Source organism: Ischnura elegans, chromosome 1 (genome assembly GCF_921293095.1).
Source record: "Ischnura elegans chromosome 1, ioIscEleg1.1, whole genome shotgun sequence".
Taxonomy (NCBI): Eukaryota; Metazoa; Arthropoda; class Insecta; order Odonata; family Coenagrionidae; genus Ischnura; species Ischnura elegans.
In genome coordinates, this window is record NC_060246.1 from 15,910,870 (window position 1) to 15,928,093 (window position 17,224).

General features: G+C 36.4%; 1 long non-coding RNA gene across 4 annotated transcripts; it reads left to right on the top strand.

The window, feature by feature from the left end:
- The first annotated feature begins 224 nt into the window (after positions 1-224).
- LOC124173961 lies at positions 225-1,511 on the top strand. Of its 4 annotated transcripts, none has more exons than XR_006868813.1 (3): positions 225-546; positions 628-750; positions 1,471-1,511. It is a non-coding gene; the product is annotated as an uncharacterized LOC124173961 (long non-coding RNA). The 4 variants fall into 4 exon arrangements; XR_006868811.1 differs by lacking the exon at positions 1,471-1,511 and adding an exon at positions 1,412-1,456; XR_006868812.1 differs by lacking the exon at positions 1,471-1,511 and adding an exon at positions 1,051-1,075.
- Positions 1,512-17,224: the final 15,713 nt, after the last annotated feature.

Here is a 17,224-nt window from a genome sequence, read left to right on the forward strand (position 1 = left end):
ATTGTTAATTGTCTGAGTCTAATTGCTCAATTTGGAATGCATTTGCTCCGTGCAGCATTTGCTGACTTAAAATCAGTGATTGAGTTTGGAATCCATCCTATTCTAATTAATGTTCTGATGTATATTCATTTATTGCAGTTATTTGTAAAATCTTTAATGTACCTAAAGGCTCACCTGAGTGCACACTGACATCACTGTGTCAGATTATTTGCTGTGATTCTTGGAATATTTGCATGCGGATTATTCTAGTATTACATTCATTATTGGGATTGGCAATATTTACATTTTCTAACTAAATAACATAGGCCTCAACTTTAGACAATTAATAAGCATTCAATGAGAGTTTATTATTATCATATGGACATGTTATCACTTTCCTAGGTTCCTTTGTCATCTATGGTTTGGTGAATTGTGAACATGTTAGCCATGAGAGTTGTTAAATGATTTGAAGAATGGAATAACATCTGTGTTAACTATGGGAGCAAGTGAGTCTCATTCGGAACATTGTGGAAACAGTCTATGAAGATGAATGATTGGCAAGCATGAGTAAGTAGGAGCATTTTTCATTTGTCTTGCCTTTTCGAAATGTATCCAAGGATGTCCTTATAATTATTTTCTTTCTTCTAGGTTGATCTGTCTTCAATGGTGGAGCAAATGAGATACCCATCAGGGACATTGCTTTAGGAAAATCTTAGTATTTTTGACCTGTGGGGATGGTGAAGTCTGATTATCTTTGGTAACGTTGGTGAAGTAAGTTTGATAAGCTGTCTCTAATCTGTCTCTTAAGTTAGATAAAATCAGGGCAAAGCTGTTATAATGCAAGTATATAATGCAATGCAAATTATAATGCAATGCTGGTATATGCTATTGGAGTATATGAGGCCTTATGCATTGCTGTGAACTTGTCATTTTGCAGGCATATGGTAATGGTGAATGGCATTTCAACTTTATTTGACATATTTGGATAATGTGTGAGACTACTGCAATCTGCAATCCTTGGAAATTATGTAATATGTACTGTTTCCGATGGTCTTTTTAATTGTATTTCAGGTTTGCAAGGATTTTATTAGGATCTCACATCAGGAGGAATATCAGTATATTTAGAAGTTGATGATTTTAAGTATGGAATTGATGTTTAGTACAATCCATTTATTTTAAGATATTATTCTATGAACTACAAACACAATTACATAGTTCTGATTTTTTCGGGATCATGGTTTAAGTGTTGTTGGGTATTCTATACACTGACCTATAATGATAACTTGGATGAACATAACTTTTTCCTTTTGAATGTTGATTTCCCATGAACATACTTGTGCATCTCAAATTGAATGGTTTGTTCAATTAATTACATTGTTAACTCTTCGGTTTACTTTGTCTCATGGTATTTATATGTTATGTTTTCTAGCAGCCTGGTGCAGTGGATAATCATGAACTATTTGAAAAACTGTTCTTCTTAATCCGGGACAGGATACTATGCATTAAGTGGCAGGCTGGATTTGTAATCCTGAGGGTGATACCTGTTGTGTGGACCTTACTGCTACATTTGCCAGCATTAGCAAAATCATCATTCCTTAAAGTCTAGACATTATGGCAGTGCACCTTTAAATGGATGTTTTAAAAGCCTTAAATTATGTGCATCTGTTTTGAAATTAGTTTGATCAAATTGTACTACTATTTCAACAAAATTATATTTTATTTATTCTGGAAAAATATTCTATTGCCCATGACTTTCTGTTTTAATGATCAAACATTACTTTATATGACTGTAATTGTAAATAGTTATGTGATTTACTGAACTGTGGAGATTGTAGTGAATTTTATTATAATATAAGGATGTGATTACGATGTGCCAGCTTTTTTTATTTCTATCCAGCAATTCATCTCAATAAGTAGGTATTTTAATTGTTAATGGTCTGGGTGTAATTTGGAATGCATTTGCTCTGTGCTGAATTAAATGCAGTTGCAGTCAGATTATTTGTCATGATTCTTAGAAAATTGGTAAGCAGATGGTTCTAGTATTACATACATGATTTGGAGTAGCAATGTTAATAAATTCACAACCCTCTTAGATCAGTCATCCTATCGCTTGGTTTGGGCATTTTTCGAGAGTCGAACCAAGGTCCTCAGACTAAAATACCGCCATATAATATAATTTTAATAATTTAATTTTTATTTAATAAAATAATAAAAGTATTATCAGGTATGCTATAATTTCCTATAACCTTGGGAGATTTCATGAATCTAACTTCATAAATGAAGGAATGAAACATGGTTCCTTGTACCTATTCACCCGGATCGCTGAAGACAATTTTTGTTGTGTGGGTTGGGGATTTTTTCAGAGTTGAACCGAGATCTTCAGGGTCGAAAACCGCCCTTATTATCTAGTATAATGTAATTAACTATGATCGTGGAAAATTCCATGCACCGGACTTCCTAATTAAGGAAGTGAGACATGGTTCCTTGTACCTATACACACAGAGCGCTGTAGAACGAATGTTTTTTTCGCTTGGCTTGTAAATTTTTCCAGAGTCGAACCGAGGTCGTCAGACTGAAAACCGCCCATGTTATCAAGTATACTATAATTTCCTATGACCTTGGGAGATTTCATGAATCTAATTTCATAAATAAAGGAATAAAACATGGTTCCTTGTACCTATGCACCCGGAGCGCTGAAGTAAGAAAATTTTTGTCGCGTGGGTTGACAATTTTTCTAGAGTCGAACCGAGGTCTTCAGTGTCAAAAACTACCCGTGTTCGGAAGTATATTATAATTATCTATGACCATGGAAAATTTCATGTACCAGACTTCCTAAATAAGGAAGCAAGACATGGTGCCTTACAACCCATGCATCCAGAGCGCTGCAGTGCGAAATTTATTTTTCCCGTGAGTTGACAATTTTTCTAGAGTCGAACCGAGGTCTTCAGTGTCAAAAACTGCCCGTGTTCGCAAGTATATTATAATCATCTATGACCATGGAAAATTTCATGTACCAGACTTCCTAAATAAGGAAGAAAGACATGGTGCCTTACAACCCATGCATCCAGAGCGCTGCAGTGCGAAATTTATTTTTCCCGTGAGTTGACAATTTTTCTAGAGTCGAACCGAGGTCTTCAGTGTCAAAAACTGCCCGTGTTCGCAAGTATATTATAATTATCTATGACCATGGAAAATTTCATGTACCAGACTTCCTAAATAAGGAAGAAAGACATGGTGCCTTACAACCCATGCATCCAGAGCGCTGCAGTGCGAAATTTATTTTTCCCGTGAGTTGACAATTTTTCTAGAGTCGAACCGAGGTCTTCAGTGTCAAAAACTGCCCGTGTTCGCAAGTATATTATAATTATCTATGACCATGGAAAATTTCATGTACCAGACTTCCTAAATAAGGAAGAAAGACATGGTGCCTTACAACCCATGCATCCAGAGCGCTGCAGTGCGAAATTTATTTTTCCCGTGAGTTGACAATTTTTCTAGAGTCGAACCGTGGTCTTCAGTGTCAAAAACTGCCCGTGTTTGCAAGTATATTATAATCATCTATGACCATGGAAAATTTCATGTACCAGACTTCCTAAATAAGGAAGCAAGACATGGTGCCTTACAACTCATGCATCCAGAGCGCTGCAGTGCGAAATTTATTTTTCCCGTGATTTGACAATTTTTCTAGAGTCGAACCGTGGGCCATAGACTCAAAATACAGACGTATCATAAATTTCCATTTTATTAACTATTTATAAAAAAAATTTCATGTCCCTGCATCGATTACGTTGTGAGATAACCGTGTTCCCTTTTACCTATGTCTCCCATTTAAATGCACGTAAAATTTGAATTCCCGCCGCGCTTGAGAATCAAGATGGCGGATTACATTGGTCAAGTGCGTGACACGACCTGGCTTTTACCGACCTTGGATTCTCGAATTCGGTGGGCTTATTGAACTCTGAACTCCGTTTCCATATTTCCCTTCAGATTCCTTCTTTTGTACCTGGTTTCTCCATTAACTTTTTTCTTACTAAGCCCATGGTCCCTACAAACACAAAAAAGATCAAATCTGTATTTTAGGGAGATTTCATAATACATCAAATCTAGATTTCCAAATCCTTTTTAAATACGGATTAAATCTGTTTCCGAAGTTTCTGCGCCACTAGCGGCGCTAGCGTCGATGACGTGATTTTGCAAAATGGCCGAAACATTAGAATGAACTGTGAAAGTGTGTTTTGTTATTGTTACTAAACGACTGGTTTTGACCGACACGAGCTGCATATGGTTTATTTGCTCCATTATCTGTTATATTTTTCCTTAATATCCATCGATTGCATAAGTATCGTATTTGCACCTCACAGTAACCTGGATCTTCCGTATGTAGTGAACTTTATCATTCAATATACATGCATAGTTTTTTAAACCATATTCCATTACGTTGGTGCACATTTATCTATTACGTTGGTTCATTATGAGCTTCATTTTATGACTGTATCGTAATGTTTCAATTTGTAAAGTGCCTCTGAAAATAGTAACGAGGGATGGTCTTGTCAACAAAAACGACGACGAGGAGAAATTTTTCGTTTCTCAATGTTATTCGGTGGGCTTATTGAACCCTGAAGTCTGAACTCCGTTTCCATAATTCCCTTCAGATTCCTTCTTTTGAACCTGGTTTCTCCATTTACTTTTTTCTTGGTTGAACTGTGCTTTTAGTGTCCTCAGGTATGTTAACTTCAATGGCTTTGTTATTATGAACTTGTTTTCTAACTGAACCTTGCAATATAAAAATTTTATCATTTCTCTCCCTAAAAATTCACTAGAGTGACCGTTATTGGGCCCATGGTTAAACTGTGACTTCAATGGGCTCACTTATATTGACTTAAATGGCTTTGTTTTTATGAATCTGCTTTCTATCTTAACCTTGTATTATAAGCATTTAACTCTGCCGTGAGTGTCGTCATGTTTGTTGATTTCAATGCCTTTGTTTTTATTGATCTGCTTTCTCCCTGAACTAGTACTTCAAAAATTTATTTTATATTGACTGCAAAGCCTTTCACTTTATCCACCTGCCACTTTTCTATGTAGTATATTGTGTTTATCTTTCCTCCCTTTCTGGCTGTGGCAGGCCAGTGCAAGGGGCAGGAGGAGGCAAATGATGCTCAACATCAATTAGATTCATAGTAATTTGGAATTCATATATGTATAATGATAATAAAAAATACTTGTGATTTTTTAATAATCATCAATTACTCTATCTCAAATTTTTTAATCCATATTATTAACCTTTTTCCTCAAGTCAGTGTATTATTGCGAAGTGGTTACTTAATGTATTTTTCCACCTAAAAATCTATGACATTGATATGGGCACATTAAAAGCTAGTTGAATTAATAAATTATTAATTTCACTTTAATTTGAAATGCTTGGAATTTGTATGTGATATAAATAGATATTTGTACCTTTTTAATAAAATATCAATTATTATGAGTCATGTTTTCTCAATCCAAATAAACAATCTTTTTCCTTCAAGTCAGTTTATTATCGCATAGTGGTTAGTTAATTTTTAAAGATTTTGCTTATTGGGTGCTTGATGATATAATTATTGTTGGAGCTAAGGGGTGAATAGGTAGAGATCTTATTGTGGTGGTCAGAGGGTTTTCCCTCCAGGGAAGCTTCCTCAATATATTTCATTAATTGTAACGCAAAGGTTCCTTGATAAAAGTTCAAATGAAAAGCAGTACTACAATGTATCCCAGGAAAATCTAGATACTGAAATCTGGATTTAATCCCTGAAAAATCTGTATTGTGGGGCAAGATATTTCATGTATTAAATCTAGATATAATATGAGAAAAAGAGGACATAGCAACGCCTTTGCAACAGATTAAATCTAGATATAATTGAGATTTCGTGGATTTCAAAATACGTGTTTAATACAGATTTAATCCTTTTTGTGTTTGTAGGGGTTGAACTGTGCTTTTAGTGTCCTCAGGTATGTCAACTTCAATGGCTTTGTTATTATGAACCTGTTTTCTAACTGAACCTTGCAATATAAAAATTTTATCATTTCTCTCCCTAAAAATTCACTAGAGTTACCGTTATTGGGCCCATGGTTGAACTGTGACTTCAATGGGCTCACTTATATTGACTTAAATGGCTTTGTTTTTATGAATCTGCTTTCTATCTTAACCTTGTATTATAAGCATTTAACTCTGCCGTGAGTGTCGTCATGTTTGTTGATTTCAATGCCTTTGTTTTTATTGATCTGCTTTCTCCCTGAACTAGTACTTTAAAAATTTATTTTATATTGACTGCAAAGCCTTTCACTTTATCCACCTGCCACTTTTCTATGTAGTATATTGTGTTTATCTTTCCTCCCTTTCTGGCTGCGGCAGGCCAGTGCAAGGGGCAGGAGGCAAATGATGCTCAACATCAATTAGATTCATAGTAATTTGGAATTCTATATAATGATAATAAAAAATACTTGTGATTTTTTAATAAAGCATCAATTACTCTATCTCATGTTTTTTAATCCATATTATTAACCTTTTTCCTCAAGTCAGTGTATTATTGTGAAGTGGCTACTTAATGCATTTTTCCACCTAAAAATCTATGACATTGATAAGGGCACATTAAAAGCTAGTTGAATTAATAAATTATTAATTTCATTGTAATTTGAAATGCTTGGAATTTGTATGTGATATAAATAGATATTTGTACCTTTTTAATAAAATATCAATTATTGAGTCATGTTTTCTCAATCCAAATAAACAATCTTTTTCCTTCAAGTCAGTTTATTATTGCATAGTGGTTAGTTCATTTTTAAAGATTTTGCTTATTGGGTGCTTGATAATATAATTCTTGTTGGAGCTAAGGGGTGAATAGGTAGAGATCTTATTGTGGTGGTCAGAGGGTTTTCCCTTCAGGGAAGCTTCCTCAATATATCATTAATTGTAACGCAAAGGTTCCTTGATAAAAGTTCAAATGAAAAGCAGTACTACAATGTATCCCAGGAAAATCTAGATACTGAAATCTGTATTTAATCCCTGAAAAATCTGTATCGTGGGGCGAGATATTACATGTATTAAATCTAGATATAATATGAGAAAAAGAGGACATAGCAACACCTTTGCAACAGATTAAATCTAGATATTATTGAGATTTCGTGGATTTCAAAATACGTGTTTAATCCAGATTTAATCCTTTCTGCGTTTGTAGGGAAGTGGCTGATGACGTAGACGCTACGTCATGACTCCCTTTTGCATTATATTCCGCCCTGAGCGCCAGCCACCGCTGTTAAGGTATGGGAGAGGGTCAGTCACCACTCTTCTCCTGCTTGCCGTGCGGAAAGCTCCGAAAAAATTTTTTTTCGATTTTTTCTGTTTTTTTTCTATTTTACCCGGTTTTGCTCTGCAGGGATGTCTTTGGGGGTGGGTTTTTACAATCTATTTCATTATTACTTTCATTTTATAATGCATAAAACAGTAATATATTCTCACAATTGTTCTTATATACCTTAAAAAAAACTTTAACAAATATTCAAAGCGAATAAAAAAAAAGATCCTTTTGCAGTTGACGAGGATAGGTAAGATACTTTATTACAAGGTATTTTATCTTTCTTAATGACTTTTCACGCATTGATTAAATTGTGTTTATTTAATTGGTTTTTACGAGAAGGAATACAAATATTTTTCCCTTGTTGTTATTTTTATTTTTAGCATCAATAAACGCTATCATGGTAAATTGCTTAGCTGGTTGCCTAATTTCGGACATACTCCAGGTATGTGTACTTTAATCCTTACGATAAATAATAAATGCTTCCATTCTTATACCTTTAAATTTTCCGAGTGAATTTTTTTTGCTATGATTTCATCGTAGCAAAATTTGTTGTTATCCCTATGTTTTTTTGCTGCTACGCTTGAAATAATAACCATATTTGCATAAATTTGACAATAACTTCAGTGAAGTCCTGGTTCCACATTGCGATTTATTTTTACTATTCACATTTCATGCACAATAGCCAGACTTCCCCATCCTTAAGTTCACTAACATTTCAATTAGAGAGTCATTACTTGATTTTTTCCATAATACAGTGGAACTTGGTTAGTACGTTCCTCCTTAGTACGTTTTCCTCCTTAGTACGACGATTTCTCTCGGTCCCGGTACCATCGGAACAAAATACAGGTAAAAGTATTTGGTTAGTACGTTTGAAAAAATTGCGCTTTCCTGGTTAGTACGCTCAACTGCTAGCTGTGACGCAACCCGCAATTCGTTCTCCAGTATCTTCTTAAGGGTCGTAAAGCTCCGAATTCATGATTTAATTTGTTATTACTAGCCATTAAAATTCTTGCATTCATTCCACGTATCTTTCTTCGACCGTGATTTATCCAAATGCATTTCTCAATTCTTATGACGCGATGAATTATAAAATATGGCCATTTATGGGTGCGGTCCGTTGAACGCTACCAATGCTTCGGAGCGCCACCAAGCGGTCCGTTATTCGCTACGGAGCGCTACAGGTTAGGCTGTGACGTCACGGCAAACGTCATACACCCGTTTCCCGCCTCGCTCCGGACCAGCTCCAGACGCTCCCCTGAAAACTTGGGTCAGCGGAGGAGCGAGTCAATTTTTGGCGGAAATTCGAAGGGAATGCACTGAGGCAATGGAGAGTTTTACTCACGTTGCAGATGATGGACGCTGAATGTGGACGCCTTTCTCCTATATATGTGACTACGAAGTAACGGAGTAGACGCACTTAGTAAATAGATGTAAATTTAATTGTGATTTAAATAAATATATAGCAAGAACTAAATATCGACAAACATTCTCGTATCTCCCCCAAAATGAACTCAAATGTCTTTGGAAGCAGCCTTTACATACAAAAGGCAACAAAAATTATTAAAAGGGGCATTTAATATAAAGAAAGGATTGTAAGAACATATATCGACAAATTTACTCATTCCATAAATTAAAATCTGAAGAAAAATAGGATATACATGAAATAGATTAATGTTTTTTAATAGTCGTTAGCCATTATAAGTTAATATGTTTCAACTGGGAAAACGGTAGAGTACCTACTTTTTCCTTTACTAGGGTAATGAGTTTCATTGAGAAGGGTAGGCGAGGGTTGGTGTGAGAAATACAGTCCAAAGTTTCTTCCTTTACTATGTGGAGCCTCGGTATTGAAAAATAAAATTCATTTTAATGATATTCAAACATATTTATTAATATTCAATGATCATAGTCACCTCAATTCGCAATTAAAACCTCATCTTCGATTTCATAATCCCAGTTTGCCCACCCTCGTTCATTTCCGCCGGCCTCGGTGGCGGCGGGGTAACGTTCTCGCCTGCCAAACAAGAGGTCGCGGGTTCGAGTCCCGCCTGGGTAGGTTTCCCCGGTCCAGGGCATGGTCGTTTGTGTACGTTTACTTGTTACATTTGTTGAACACCCCGGTGTAAAATGGCCAATAAGAGCTGTATCCGATGGTTTAAGAATAAAAATTAAAATCTTGACTTCGCTCCTGACCGGTCCGAAAAGAAATAGGGAACTTGCATACATTTCAGAAACAGTTGTGAGCTCCAAAATCATGTAGAAATACATGTTTGCGTTTCACAGTGAAAAGTTTTTATTACTTTTTGATGTCGTTAGCGATATTTTATTCATTAAAGTTCAAGAGAATTTTCAAATACGAGTGGGACTCGAAAACGCCCGATGATTGGCTAGCGGCAAATTGACGTCATAGTTCAGTACGAGGAAGCGAAGGAAGCAGCATAGGCATTTGGACACAAGCGACGGCTTGGTTGTGAGGCATTTCTTAGTTCCAGTACAGTGAGTCCTCGTTTAACGTTCCTGAAAAATGTGACGATAAACGAAATGACGTTAATCGAAACATATATCCCACAAGAAACAATGTTAAAAGTGAATATCGGCTTCTATACGCGAAAAAAATTTAGCGTATCATATCTGGGGCATTTTTTACGATGGGAATTCGATATGGTGGTCGCCCGGGCAACATCGACGCAATTAAAGGAACCAACCGATGTGCATCTGAAATGTTTTATAGTTCATAACAAAGTGAGACTTGCGTATAACATTGGCGAAAGCGTATACTCATGTGAAATGTGTATTCTTTTGGCAGTCCGGTAGAGAGTCTTACGGTGAACTTATTTCCACCTCGAAGCTGTCGATGATACTTTCAACTTAAAAATACCTTGCCTGGAAGGCGACAGGAAGCTCTGAGGAAGCCAAACTATTAATGTTTCAATTTAGTAGCGATAATATAGACGAACTTCCAACACAATCTACCATCTTGTAACTCAAAACCCCGAAACCACTTCCTATTCTGCAGAAAGAATCGGTCAATAGCATTTCGATTAATATAATAAATACAACGTCTTCAGGTGTTAATAAGTTACTTTTGTAATTAGAAGGCCTTCCTAAAGTAACATTAAAATTTGAATATTTTCCAAACAGAGTCTTTAATACATTTTGGGAGCTTTTCTCGCGATATATCTGAAACCTACTCTAAATTGCGATCGGTTGTCACTTAAAAATTCCGTATCGGAAATCCTAGAGGGATGACCTTCGACGATGACCATTATCACCTGCACTCTCACTATCACTGGAACCCGTGGTGAAAATATCATCCCAATCCAATTTCTATTTGGTTTTAACTGGGAAAGAGCAACATAGAACTGCACATTCTTTGGACAACTTTGGGTTTGACTTTCCCTCAAACATCCCATTTCCCCTGTGGTGCACATCATAGTCCTATCTTTATACGATAGCCTAACAACCTTTAAATGGATCCTTGGTTTATCCTGACAACCAACTAAATGGAAATTGCTGATCCACACGTCTTCCTCTATCTCCACAGTTTCCAAATCAAGGGCCGCGGAACATTCCTCATTGTGACTCAACTTTTTCTGAAAAGCAAGCCGGAGTAGAATAAAATCAAAGAATGCTGCGATTCATTTTTTGTGACCACCTCTGGATTCCATTCTTTTTTCATCTACAACTTCCTTTATCTTTGGGACAAGACGATGTTTAAATATTTTCATTAATTTATAACAAAATATAAGTTCTAAAAATACCCAAAAGCCATTTTATTAATCCGCACTGACGAGTGTAAATTAATGTGGAAGATGAATGCTGTAGACGTAGTAGTTTTCCTTAGGTTGAGTTGCAAAGTTCATGAAGTTGACAAAACGGCTAATTTTTCGGTGCGCGGAGTCATTTATATTGCACTGGCCGTGTGTACATTTTTCAATTTTTTTGTAATAAAATAAATCAGAATGTAGGATAAAATTTCCTTTAAAATGACATATAGTTCATTATTATAGCATGCAGTGAAGCCAGGGTATAAATTTGCAAAGTACTGCGGCACATCATTTTGACGCCGACAGTAGAAGAAAACGCTGTCTTCTTGGCTGGCACTCGAATGCATGAGGATCAACGTTGCTCTGTATTTTCATATTTCCTCTCTTGATTTTAAACATCATGGAATTTTCTATGTCCTTCCGTAACTGAAATTGAACAAGTGCCATAAATAATTTGAGTACATCATAACCATCGAGAAACACCTATCTCGATTTTTGTTGTGAAGTTGAGTTTTTATTCTACGGCGGCCGAATTATCGAAAAATCTCAGTTTCAAGTTATTCAGTCAATGAAATATGGATATATTATTAATATTAAAGTTATCTTCGCTCACATAGCACACGGGTTTATCATTCCGTTTATTATACTCTTATTTTTCCGTAACGCTCATCCCGACGGACGGCATGCATCGAGGCTTTTCTTCTAATTTCCTCCGTGGGAATGCAGACGAAATTTTTTTCTGGGGTGTTATTGCACAGAGGAACAATGCACCACTTGTAATTTTTCCTTACTTCACCCATGTTCTCCTTAAAACGCAACGTGGCTCTTCCAAACCTGCAGTTTGGGCTTGGATCTTGGACTCCTACTGAACTATGACGTCACGGCCAAAGATTAGTGGGGGCGGTATTTTTTAGCCCGCGAAACTCGGGAGACTTTTGGGAGTCATTTTCTAGGGTAAAAACTGAATCTTAAGCGGAAAAAAGTATATTGCGGTACTAAGTGTTTACTGTAGTATATCAGCATACTGTTTATAAAAAGTATGCAATTTCCCTATTCTCGTAGCGAACGTAGCGCCTATGGACCGGTGCTCCGGAGCACTTCCGTCTGTAGCGTCTGGTAGCGAAAGTAGCATTCATTGGACCGCACCCTATCAGGAATGTCTGACTATGCAAAACTGCAGCCAATGAGAAGCCCCAATTTTCCCCACCCCGAGCTCCTCACCTTCTGTTGCCTCTGGAGTGCCCACTGCGCACAAATTTCACGAGTGGGCAATTGTTGCTATTGCACGAGTTATCATGATGAAGAAATGAGCCTTATCCAATTTCCACTTTATCTAAAGCAGTACTGCACGACGTCAATGCTACGTAGTACGTGCGTATTTGACTACTGCTGCGGGAGCAGACGATGCTCTGGATCTCCACGCGAAGCTTAGCTTAAAAATACTTGATCTCGGCACGAAAGGAGACGACATTAAACAAATTTTAAAAGTAAATTTCAACTGTATAATATAAAATCTTCTTGTAATTACCTCGTAATCTAATAATCTTGCGTGTTATTATTCGATATATCGATCGCTATAACAATCGATATGGCTTTATTCAAGAAGCGCGAATGTGTACGGCTGTTGCCGTAATTTAAGGTTAATATAATTTTGTCCAATTTTTATGATGTTTAAAAACAACCCGTTGATCATACTCAAGGTTGTTTTTATATTCTCCGAGTATGCTGTGACAAAAAAGAAATGACTTAGCTATACTTGTCCTCTTTCTATAAATACATAGAGGATAAATCACGGGAGAAAGACGCCGTTTTCATGTAATTGTCTTCGGGAAATCTATGAAACATTGTGATTTTTTATTCACATGGTATTGTTTTTCAATGTAGCGCCCATTTTCTTTATTTTAAAGGTGGAAAGAGTTCAGGAAGGCGATCCTACGAGAACTACTGATAGTAATTGTAATTATGACGACTTTTCCACAGATTGCAATTACCCCGACTGCTATTTTTTTACTTTCCTCGTTAGCACGTTTTCCTGGTTAGTACGTTCATTTTTTGTGGTCCCTTCAGAAACGTACTAAACAGGTTCCACTGTATTCTAAATACTTACAAGCATTTTATTTGGCATCCTCCCCAACAAAAAAATGCCTAAGAGAACAATTTCCACTAACCCAGTCTCCGAACTCGGAGAAACTGATCCGGCCCGAGGATACATACATCCGAGGATATAAAATGGGGAATGCGTGACCTGAAGGAAATTTACTATAGAGCGTTCCACATTTAGTTGACAGTATGGGCTCTTATGGAGAATTGTTTCCCATGTTAATCTCCATAAGGCCAGTAGCGCAGTGTTGTCAATTACAGGTATTTCGCATTCAGATATGATCTGTTGTGCAGTTGACATGTATTTTCTGGGATTTTCTCTAGCTGTAATTATTTTCAAATACCATGCTGCAAGAAAGAGATGCTTATATCTTCCTGCTTTTCCATAGTGGATGCTTAGCGATGAATTAAATACTCATCATAATAATTAATTAATACATAATATTACCCGCGCAGTATCCCGAGAAGAGTTTATCAAATTAAATACTCTGCTGCTCCATTATGCCACAACCCAAGCCACAAAATTCCCATGCTGGTCTCATTGCATAACGTAGGAGTTTCCTCTGAGAAAAAAGGAAATGCTAATCTCATGAACATTCCAAAATATGCTCTCCTCATAAGTAATTTATTGAATGATGATAAGAACAAATGCGCTTCCTGAGATACTTTTTTGGTAATTGCACTTGAAAATCAGAGTAGACTCTGCAGGTGATAATCGTCTAAGAACACAAGAAAAATGTTTAGTACAACTAAAGTATGTCCTTTTTGACAAAAAACTGATACATATATTAGAAGTTTGCCATACCATTATCTTCACGATGAAAATAAAAGGAAGGCGTGTCACCACACTCATTTCCGAGAATTACATAACAGCAAATAAATTCCGTAATGGGCTCACTCACCAGCTTTACTTTATTATTAACTAGCTGACCCGGCGAACTTCGTATCGCCTAACAATCAATGAACTTAAAGTTTACTTACACCATTTATAAATCAAGAGCGGCTGTATCGTTTTTAATCATGTTTAATTTATTATAATAAAATAAGGATACAAATTCAATAAAACTACGTAAATGAGTACCAAAATTGCTTGTCAGAAGGACATTTTCTTTATTGAATCTATATAGGGTGGATCGGAGCACGTCTACGCGGATATTTTTCAGCAAATTTTATTACGTTTTAGCTTAAGAAATTTTGGGCATTGTGGTTTAATAAAGCAGTTCATGAAATAAAAATTATACGCATTCAGTTGTTGGCTATTTGCGTTATTAGCTGTAAAAAAATGTTTTTAGGTCCAAGTCTGTTGCATACACTTGGCCCATTCAGGGGGGAGGTTGACACAACCCCAGACCGACGCTTGGCTGATGCTCAAAATCGTGCAAGAAGAGCCCCTATGAGGCAGCATTCGCATTAAATGACTTAAGGCGCGCCAGTTTTAGTATCTCTGTTTGAAAAAAATGCACTGCGTAAACGTACTGCATGCGTAAACGCACCACGGTGAGCTCTACACATTCGGGTTTAATTTCTTGCGTCAAGCACCTTCTGAGAAACAACAGTTTTTGTTTTGTTATCAGGCGCAAGATGAAGCGGATGAAGCTAAATAAATATAGCGAAGCAAAGCAGTGACACAGCGACCCCCCCCCCCCCCAAGAGTTTAGAGAATTTTTTTAATGAAAGATTTTGTTATTAATATTAGGGGGACGGATGACTAACAAACAAAACATATTTAACTATTCACACAGCCGCAAAAGCCACTATTTTGAACCATTTATCTTAAAAAATGTCTGGGGGAAGTGCCCCCACACTTCCCGCTTACCTTAGCAAGTTTTCTATACCCTTAGACCCGTGGTATTAGCTGCGCCCAAAACCCCCTATCCTAGCTACGCACTTGAAGCGAAGGAAGAAATACAGAGGATGGTTTATCGACTCGTGAACATAGCACGTTAAATTGACCATGAGAAAATCATGGGTTTTCATTAGCACATGAGCACAAAAAACACAAAAACTGAAAGACTGACCATGCGATTTTTTAATCGTTATCACGAATGCAACACGAATTGGAAATTGAATACGTTTAATCTCAAAAGGGCATATGAGTTGAGATAATGGAATCCACGGAATAAGGACTTCCTCACCTTTGAATTTTCCTTTGAGTGAAGTTGCGTGAATCACATTCATTACCAATTATTTTAATCACCAAACACGTTCCGTTGGATAGTTATGGTTGGTTTAGGCTTCGAAAGATCATGAACACAGAAACTACATTTTTCTGTAAATCGTGCCTTGGTAAGCTAGGTATGTCCAAGGACTTAAAATATTCAGATAGGTAGTTGGTGATTTCGTCTTCGTTTGTTACACATTTAAAAGATTCGAATTCATGCAGAGTACGAACTATTTGAATTTACCTCGTTTTAGTCATCCGCATCTTCGTTCTTGCTCGCTAAATCAACCATCTTTGATTCTTTTGGTGATCAATCATATTCTGGAACTCTTTGTTGATGAGCTCACTGAAACTAATTTGCAATCATTCCAAGGAAATGAGTTAAAACTACTCGATTCCTCGACAGTAACACGGACATTACCGTTTGTCAACAAATGCTTGGAGATTTGTTTACAAACACAGTAGTGAAGTGTCAACTCGAGCTTGGCCACGGCTGGGCCTACAATTAGCTCGAATTAAATTTTTAAAATGTAATTTCAATTTAATTAATATTTTGAATATATTTAGTAATCAAAATGTTATATTGTTACTAAATTCAGTTATTAAAGTGGTAAAAACAAAACAAATTATTTAATTTGTAGTTTTGACCGACTTATCAATTGTTGTGTTACTATAACTCCTAAAAGCATGTCCATAGGAAAGAGATGAATTTTTTTTGTGAAATTATCCTTTTTTTAATAGCCTATATGTTAACCCCGCCTAAGACGAATCCAAAGAACCAAATCTCATTGAAATCGGTGCAGCCGTTCTCGAGTTATAAGTGTTCTAACTAACACGATTTTCGACTTTCTTTTATATACATATATAGATTGTGATAGATTTTGAAAAATAATGAGATTCATACTTTTTCGTTTTTCGATCCGTCGCTTATTTATCAAGCTATTGATGACAAAATATTGGCTGGCTCAACTCTTACATAGTGAAGTTGTTGATAGAAGTGGGTAGCCACCACTCTGCTATTCCTGTTCATGGGCATCATGGAGTTTAACACTCTCGTGAGAGATTCTTTCCCCCATGAAATATTTTCCCTTAGCAAGTTAGTGAACTGGAACTTTGACCATGTCACCAACTCACAAAAAGTGGATGGCAAATTTTACCTTAATAGGGAAGACTTTCATTTTGTCATACCTTATCTTTTCTTAACTTGTATTAGCATGATTTGTTCTGTCAAATCATAAAAATGTAGGCAAATAATTCAACCGTAAGTAATTTAGAAAGGCAAAGAAAAAACCCTTATTGATTACCCTGCTTTCCTTACGGTGATAAGTGATGGGGTGATTTTCACAAAATGCAGTACAACTTCTGGATAATGAACCTTCATAAGGCAAAATTTAATGAAAGCTTCCATATTATGAAGTCATAGTCCAGGGCCCATTCCATACATGATGCAAACAGAAAAACTTCCCGTCATGAGTATCAATTATTGTGAAACATTCCTAGAATGAAGTCTGCGTGAAATACAGTTAGGAAAATGACTTCTACATAACTATGTATTTCTCCACAAACACATAATGATTTTACGAAGTGCTTACACACAATTTCACCATCAAAATTCTGCAGCATGCTCAGTTTCTCTTTATTGTGACCAAGAGCCTCAACTTTATGAATCCAATTGTGCATTTTCACATGATGTGCAGTTTTTTAGAAGCAAGAATGCCACTGTGGCCAACTATGCTTTTTGCCATCTTCCAGCTGATCACATCCATTGAATCTGGTTGGGATGGATGGAAAAAGGATGTTCTCAGGCATTTGTTTAAGACCTCTGTTGCAAAGGAATGTCCAAAAGTCTCTCATGTTGCAAATGAAAGCCATGAAATCGTGAAGTT